At 41.2% G+C, this 8,867-nt stretch overlaps 1 non-coding gene across 1 annotated transcript; it reads right to left on the reverse strand.

The window, feature by feature from the left end:
* Positions 1–7,917: 7,917 nt before the first annotated feature.
* LOC113923295 lies at positions 7,918–8,109 on the reverse strand. Its single transcript, XR_003520290.1, has one exon. It is a non-coding gene; the product is annotated as a U2 spliceosomal RNA (small nuclear RNA).
* Between the last annotated feature and the right edge of the window lie 758 nt (positions 8,110–8,867).

Here is an 8,867-nt window from a genome sequence, read left to right on the forward strand (position 1 = left end):
AATATGGCTCTCTCAGTGATTGATAGAACAAGAAGATAGCAAATCTCTAAGGACAAAGATGTGAGACGATATGCTCTTGTTAAGTACACAGGGAACATTTACCAAGATAGATAGTAATCTGGGCCACAAACTAAGTCTCCATAAATTTAAAATGACTGGATGGGATGCCTAGGTGGCTCAGTCGGTTAAGCATCTGACACTTGGTTTCACTTCAGGTCTTGATCTCAGGGTCGTGAGTTCAAGCCCTGCATTGGGCTCCAGGCTGGGTGGGGAGCCTACTTAAAAAAAAAATGATTGGAAAACTACAGGATATGTTTTTTTGTTTGTTTTTTTGCTACAATAGAATTAAATTAGAAATTAATTCCAAAAGTTATCCTGAAAGCTCCCAAATACCTGGAAATTACAATGCTTTTTCTTTTTCTTTTTTTAAATAGGGTCCACACCCAACATTGGGCTCAGACTCTCAGGACTCCAAGATCAAGAGTTGCAGGCTCTTCCGACTGAGCCAGCCAGGCAGCCCAGGCACATTTAAAAATTTTATTTTATTAATTTATTTTTTTATTTTTTTTAAAAGATTTTATTTATTTATTTATTTGAGAGAGAGAGAGTGAGAGAGAGAGAGCACATGAGAGGGGGGAGGGTCAGAGGGAGAAGCAGACTCCCTGCTGAGCAGAGAGCCTGATGCGGGACTCGATCCCGGGACTCCAGGATCATGACCTGCACCGAAGGCAGTCGCTTAACCAACTGAGCCACCCAGGTGCCCTAAAATTTGATTTTAAACAGTATATTCTTTGGGTTTTACCAGATGTTTTACAAAGCTGCTAAGTGAACTCTGTACTTGAGTGCCCTTGACCTTTATTATTCTCTAAGCCCTCAACCTGAGCCACCTTCTGGTCCTTGTTCCCTTCTGTCTCTAATCCTCATATTTATATCCTTATTATTGTTTCCAGAGTTTTACCAAACTCTTTACTTCCTTTTCCTTTTCGATTTCTTCTACTTTTGTAAAAGGAGGTAAAGGGACCATAGTTCATATATTATTTCCGTAAAGTGTATGTGTTGATTCTTCTTTCGGTTCATCCACAGGCATCTTATGAGAACCGATTACTGTCACTTTAGAAGGCAATCACAGACCTCCTGTAAGTTTTCCGGAACACTCTGGCCCAGATACTGGTAAGGTCAAAGCCTAGTGCCTCTTCAGACCTGACGATTTGGGGACAAGATAGATTTATGCTATTATTAAAAAAAAAATAGTGTTTGTTTTGGGGCACCTGGATGGCTCAGTTGGTTAGGCATCTGCCTTCACCTCAGGCCCATGATCCCAGTGTCCTGGAAAGGAGTCCCGAATCAGGCTCCCTGCTTGGCGAGGAGTCTGCTTCTCTGTCTCCCTCTGCCCCTCCCCCCTGCTCATGCTCTCTCTCTCACTCTCTCGCTTGTTCTCAAATAAATAAATAAAATCTTTAAAAAAAAATAGGGTTAGTTTTGATTTAAAAATATAACTCTGCACATTGTCTATACAATGTCTTATGAGCCATCCTATCAGCAATCAAATAAACCAAATCACTTGAAACTCCAAGGAAAACTTATGCTTTATGTTGCTGTTCCTGAGATTTCCTTGGAGATGATACAATTTAGCGCATCAAATCCCACTGGACCAATTTCCAAATAACTTTCTACTTAGCGTCCTTGGCCATGACTGATTTTTGGCACACTGACAGCTTTTCTTCACAATCAAGTTCTTCACCATTTTGAGCTGAGCCTATTCCTGTAGTAACTACCACCTGGCTTCACTGACTAGGCTTTGGTCAGGCAATGGAGGATGTGCTGGAGTTTGTCCTCTTAGAAGTAAAGTGAAACGGAACAGACTGCAAGTAACAGTATTTTCCAAAATGACTTATTTATGGTTTTCTCTTTATACTTGGCTTTGAGTCAATCTCGAGAAGGTTTAATGGCTAAGATTTGGAGGTCACTTGGGGGCAAGAGGCCTCATCAGGTTGAATTTAACGGACTAGTTTATCTCCTGTTTCAGGTCCCATGAGAACTCAAAAATGGAGATTTATGTTCTGTTCTTTATTTCTTTATCTGTTCTCTAAAACTAAGACATGATTGCCTGCCAAAAAAATTCAGAGAATGTAGAATCCTTAAAGAAGATCGAGAATTAGCAATACCACGCATATCAGGTTTTTCTGTGAGTGTAGAGTATCCATGTCTTTTTAGCAAAATGGGATCTTGTGAAACATATTATGCTCTTTTTACTAAATATACAGTGAACAGGATTAACCACACCATAAGTGGCTAGTATGGGTATTCTCTTCTTTATTTAATCAATTCCCTAACAACAACAACAACAACAACAAATCAACTTCATACAGGTGGACATGTAGGTCGTGGGGCATTTTTTGCAACTTGGCTCATTCAACACTCACTTCAACTTGCTTTCACTGCCCTGCTCTATTCTAGAAACTGGAAAGATGAACACTTGCTCTCCCAGACACCCTTACGGGTCAAGCGGCCATATCATTTGGTTCTGACCACTGAGATAGAAATGGAAGAGGCTGAGAACACGTTCTGGGCTTCCTGCTTTCTGCATGGCACGCCCGGGGCCAGCAGTGACTGCTGAGGGCAGGGCAGGAGGAGAGGAGCTTGGATCCCCCTCTGCATCCCTTGCCATGGGCCCCCTACTCTTTGCTTATGGCAAGAGATAAATTATTTAAACCATTTACAAAACAAACTACAAGTGCCTCTGGATACTCACTAGATTGTTTCTCTAAGATATATTCCCAAAAGTAGCATTGCTGGGGCAAAGAGTATGTGTTTTTAACGCTTTGGAAAGGTTTTATCAACTGACGCTCTAACCAACCCTATACGAGTATACTGGTTTCCCCCACCCTGCTAACTGTGGACATTACTTTTTTATTTTATTTTATTATGTTATGTTAATCACCATACGTTACATCATTAGTTTTTGATGTAGTGTTCCATGATTCATTGTTTGTGCATAACACCCAGTGCTCCATGCAGAATGTGCCCTCTTTAATACCCATCACCAGGCTAACCCATCCCCCACCCCCCTCCCCTCTAGAACCCTGTTTGTTTTTCAGAGTCCATCGTCTCTCATGGTTCGTTTCCCACTCTGATTTCCCCCCCTTCATTTTTCCTACTATCTTTTTTTTTTTTTTTAAAAGAAGCACAGCTTTACTGAGGTATGACTGATAAACAAAGAACTGGATGTATTTAATATGCACAGTTTGATGAGTTTGGACATATGAACACCTGTGAGACCATCATCAGCCACAGTAATAAAGACATCCAACACCTCCCAGAGTGTCCTTGTATCCTTCATGTTTTTTGTGTGTGTGCATGGTAGGAACACCTAACATGAGATCCACCCTCAACAATTGTTTTCCAGCTTTATTGAGATATGACATAAAACACCGTAAGTTTATCTCTTAACTTTTTGAAGTGAATAATACCACATTGCATTATCACTTTTTGGGGCATGATTTCCGAACTATTGAGTAAAAAGGGATTTTTAATTGTTTTGTGTATCTTTGATTACCACTGATAATGAGCATCTGTCCATGTTTACTGTGTACTTGTGTTTCTTTTATAAATTTCAAGTTACATCAGGGCCTTTACTAGAAGCCTTTGCTGCCTCCTCCTTGCTCTTGGGCAGTTTATGGGATAGGGCTAGGGGCCAATTTGTTTGAAATGCTACAACTCCATTAAGTCCTTGTCACTTTCCAGTAGGGTATTATAGGCCTGAGCTCTGTCTCAGGTCTGCTCTTTGGCAGCTTCCAGATGCCTCTACAACCCCAACACAAGGATCTAGGTGAGATATATTACTTCTATTTTTATTTTAATTTTTTAAAAAGATTTTATTTGTCAGAGAGAGCGCACAAGCAGGGGGAATGGCAGGCAGAGGGAGGAGCAGACTCCCTACTGAGTAAGGAGTCCGATGCGGGGCTTGGTTGCAGAACCCTGGGAACATGACCTGAGTTGAAGGCAGATGCTTAACCAACTGAATCACCCAGGTGCCCCTTTATTTAAAAAAAATTTTTTTAAATTTATTTTTGAGAGAGAGAATCTCAAGCAAACTCCCTGCTGAGCGTGGAGTCTGACCCAGGGCTCGATCTCACAACCCTGAGATTAGGACATGAATCGAAATCAAGAGTTGGATCCTTAGCCAACTGAGCCACCCAGGCGCCCTGAGATACATTACTTCTTAAAAAAAACCCTGCGGATCTTTAAGCATCTACTTAGGGTACATAGTGAGAAAGTTTCTGGACAGCTTCAGTTGCTACTTCAAATACAAACGAATGAGTCATTCGTTTTCCTGTTGGGTAGAAGTGAACAGCCTAATAGCCAGAGAGCAATAATTACAGCCTAGTAGCAATTTCTTATAAGTAATACAAATATCTCTGTATAAATTGCACATTTTATTTTATTTATTTTTTAAAGATTTTATTTATTTATTTGACAGAGAGATAGAAAGCACAAGTAGGCAGAGAGGCAGGCAGAGGGAGAGGGAGAAGCAGACTCCCCACTGAGCAGGGAGCCCGACGTGGGGCTCAATCCCAGGACCCTGGGATCATGACCTAAGCCGAAGGCAGGTGCTTAACCGACTGAGCCACCCAGGCACCCCCAAATTGCACATTTTAAATAATTTGGATAATGACATGGATTTTTTTCATGGGTGCTACTCTACATGGAATGTCTTTGTTTACCCACTTTTTAAAAGGTTTTATTATTTTTTTAAAGATTTTATTTATTTATTTGAGTGAAAGAGAAAGAGCACAAGCAGGGGGAGCAGCAGAGGGAGAGGGAGAAGCAAACCCCCCACTGAGCAGGGAGCCCGACATGGGGCTTGATCCCAGGACCCTGGGATCATGACCTGAGCTGAAGGTAGCCGCTTAACCAACTGAGCCCCCCAGGCACCCTAAAGATTTTAAGTAATCTCTACAACCAACGTGGGACTCGAACCCATAGCCCCAAGGTCAAGAGTCCCGTGCTCTACCGACTGAGCCAGCCAGGTGTCCCCAACATCCTTTTTAAATAAAGAACATTGTTAACCATTTTTGTAACTCCTCGATATCTGGATTAACAGAAGACAGTTGGATTTTTCACATCTCCTTCTGCATTCATTCAGTTGAAATATCAGAGGTCAGATAGCCTTTGGGAAACTCCACTCTTCACTACTGGGAGAATAAAAGTGAAAAAGGCAAATAACATCTTAGTGTTAACTATGAAAATAGTTTTGACTTCAAGGATCCTCTGGAAAGGTCTTGAAAACCTCCAGGAGTTCCCAGCTACACCCAGTACAACTCTTGGGAGCCCCAGGGAGAAACTGGAGTGGTAAGACAGTGCCATCAGTACCTTTATTCTCCTGGATCTATCCCATGCAGGGTTGCCTACATGGAGGTTGGCTTTGTCTCTTGGAAAAGAGAGTAAGGGCCTCGCTGAAGTAACTCTCTTCTTTGGATTCTAGTTACTTCCCTCATCTCTTTGGGCCTTCGTGTGAAACATCTGAGTTACTGCGTTATCTTCGGTTCTTTTATATTCTGTGCACACCTTTGTAAATAACTTCTTAATGTATCCTGGTACTCTAGCACCATATATAAATGCAACAAAAATTCAACAAACAACACAGAACCTTATTATATGTCAGTGGTTTCCCAAGGGTGGTCCCTGGAGCATCAGCATTAGCATTACCTGGGACCTTCTTAGAATTAGAATTGAAAATTTTGGACCACACTCCAGAGTGACTAAATTAGAAATTCTAGGGATGGGGCCCAGAAATCTGTGTTTTAACAAGCCTTTCAGGTGATTTTAATGTATGCTAACTTGGGATCCAATCTGAAAACACTGCTCAAATAAGGTAGTTAATAGTGCCCTGGAAAATTTAGAAACTTTAGTTAGATAAAATCAGCCCTTAGTTAATAACAGCTAACGGTAGCAAGCATTTACACGGTGCCAGGAAATGTTCTAAACACTTGACACGTTAACTCATTTAGTCTTTACAATTAACTATAGTGTAATAGTAACTATTAGACCAACTTTTGATATGTGGAAAAAACTAGGCATAGAGAGTATATAAGTACTTTGGCAAAGGACGCATAGTAAGTGACAGAGCTAGGTTCCAATCCAGGCAGGCAATCTAGTGCTCCTGACTGCCACACAAGGAGGCCCCAGAGCAGTAACAAGGGTCTGGAGGGATTCAGGTTTCCTAGCAACAGAGTTGGTGGATGGAAGGTCCCTTCAGCCATCTTGCCAACCTAGGATGATGGCTTACACGGGGTTTCCCAGCACGGAGGAGGAACGGAGATGAGCCCTTTCTAGGAAAGAGAAATGAGCCTTCCCTCAAGTGGACTCGATAGGCTTTTCTGAATATAGCTAACAGAGCATCTAAGGGACTTTCCAGGAAGTTTGTGAGGCACTGAGCTTGTGAGAGAGACACAGCTCTGGGGTCCTATCCTCCACTTAAATGTGTTGTCCCAGGCTTGAATTACATGAAATACTTCTGCTGTATTTGCCTCATGCCTCTGACCCAGTCTTTCACCTTATGTTTTAGGTTGACTTTTCGTTGTTAATTATTTTAAAGTAAAAAATTAATGTTAAATTAAAAAGTTAAATTTAAAAATTTAACACTTCTGCTTTTACAATACAATCCAAATGCTTCAGAGATTTATTTTTAACCTACAGATGAAGGATGTGATCCATTTTTCTGGAAGGATTCTGGGAAACCTTTCCAAATTATTACTTTAGCATAATAAAAAATTTGTTTCTGCATTAAGTCAATTTATTCTCATACATACATAGTTGTTTGCAACTGTTCAAAGGTGAGTTTCTCTGCCACATGCTAAATCTATAGAAAACCTTTATATGGTTAAAGTGACCAGGTATGTGTAAATCAATATGCTTACAAATATTTTAACGGCCAAAGAGCCTAGGACAGCATTCTTCAAATCAGTACACAGAAACATTTCAAGGGTATGTGGGCAAGGATGACTTCAATGGATTTGGCATCCAGAACTTTACTTCCCACGTGAACTCTTCCCTAAAACATATTACCCCTCCGACTCCTGAGATCAAGGCCCTCCTTTCACATTAGCTCCTTTCTCCTTCAAGTATGAAAAACTGACTTCTCTGAATCTTACTCTTACACCTCAGGGTATACATTCCTCCAGGGTGGTGAGAAAGTGAATGACTACAATGGCTGAGTAACCAGATCTCGCAGAAATGGATGGAATTAGAAATAATTAAAATCATTTAATTTTATGTATCATAATCTGTTGTGATCAAGTATGAAGTAAAATGGAAAATATAAGTTCAAGGAGAAAAAGGATGATGTAAATTTTCCTATTTTAAAAAAAAGCTTGGGGCACCTGGGTGGCTCAGTTGGTTAAGCGACTGCCTTCGGCTCAGGTCATGATCCTGGAGTCCCGGGATCGAGTCCCACATCGGGCTCCCTGCTCGGCAGGGAGTCTGCTTCTCCCTCTGACCCTCTTCCCTCTCGTGCTCTCTATCTCTCATTCTCCCTCTCTCAAATAAATAAATAAAATCTTAAAAAAAAAAAAAAAAAGCTTGTGGGGCACCTGGGTGGCTCAGTTGGTTAAGCACCTGCCTTTGGCTCAGCTTATGATCCTGGAGTCCAAGCCCCCATGTTGGGCTCCCCCCTCAGAGGGGAGTCTGTTTTTCCCTCTGTCCCTCCCCCTGCTTGTGCTCTAATAAATAAAACCTTAAAGAAAAAAAAGGCTTATAGGGTGCCAGGTTGGTTCAGTGGGTACAGCGTGGGACTCTTGATCTTGGGGTTGTCAGTTCAAGCTGCACATTGGGCATAAAGATTAAACAGAAAAAAAAAGCTTGTTTGCATCTTTTATTTTTTTTGAATCTTTCTTTCTTTGTTTTAGCCCCTGGGGGTGTGTGTGCACTGTTTCTGGAGGCACTGCAGTATCAGGAGGTCGATGCAAGGAGTGGCCAGAGCAAGCTCCTAGTCCATCTCCCTGCTCCAAAAATCCACTTTATACACTGTCCTTCGGTAGAGGATGTCGGATATTAAACTGATAAGAACAGAAACTATACTTGATCTTAGCCAGAAGGCCAAGAAGTGATGAATTATTATTATTTTTTTTAAAGTAAGCTCTACATCCAGGCGGGGTTTGAACTCACGACCCTAAGATCAAGTCACATGCTCTACTGACTGCCTCTGGCTCAGGTCATGATCCCAGGGTCCTGGGATCGAGCCCCACGTCGGGCTCCCTGCTCAGTGGGGAGCCTGCTTCTCCTCTCTGTCAAATAAATACAATCTTAAAAAAAAATGGATGATGAAACAATCAAAACAGTATTTAGATTCTATTGGATACACTAAAAAAAACTGATTTAACAGTTTTATTTTACAAAGTTAAATTGATAGGGGTGCCTGGGTGGCTCAGTTGGTTAAGCGTCTGCCTTCAGCTCAGGTCATGATCCCGGGCTCCTGGGATCCAGCCCCATGTCGGGCTCCCTGCTCGGCGGGAAGCCTCCTTCTCCCTCGCTCTCTGCCTCTCTCCCTGATCCTTCTCTCTGTCTTGCCCTCTCTCAAATAAATAAATAAAATCTTAAGAAAAAAAAGTTTCAAAGTTAAATTGATAGTATGCTAAAAATTGCATCTTTTCGACTATCTCAACTTCTGAAAAACTAAAGGTGTCAAATTTAAAATGTGCAAAGGGAAACAATTTTTAAAAATACTTTTGTGGATATACAAAGAAGTTTGCAGATTGCTTGTTTATGATTATGTTTAATTTCTGACCACCATGGGAGTATGACTTTTTTTTTTTTTTTAAGATTTTTTTCATTTATTTGACAGAGAGAGACACAACGAGAGAGGGAAC

The sequence above is a fragment of the Zalophus californianus genome, chromosome 9, assembly GCF_009762305.2.
Source record: "Zalophus californianus isolate mZalCal1 chromosome 9, mZalCal1.pri.v2, whole genome shotgun sequence".
Taxonomy (NCBI): Eukaryota; Metazoa; Chordata; class Mammalia; order Carnivora; family Otariidae; genus Zalophus; species Zalophus californianus.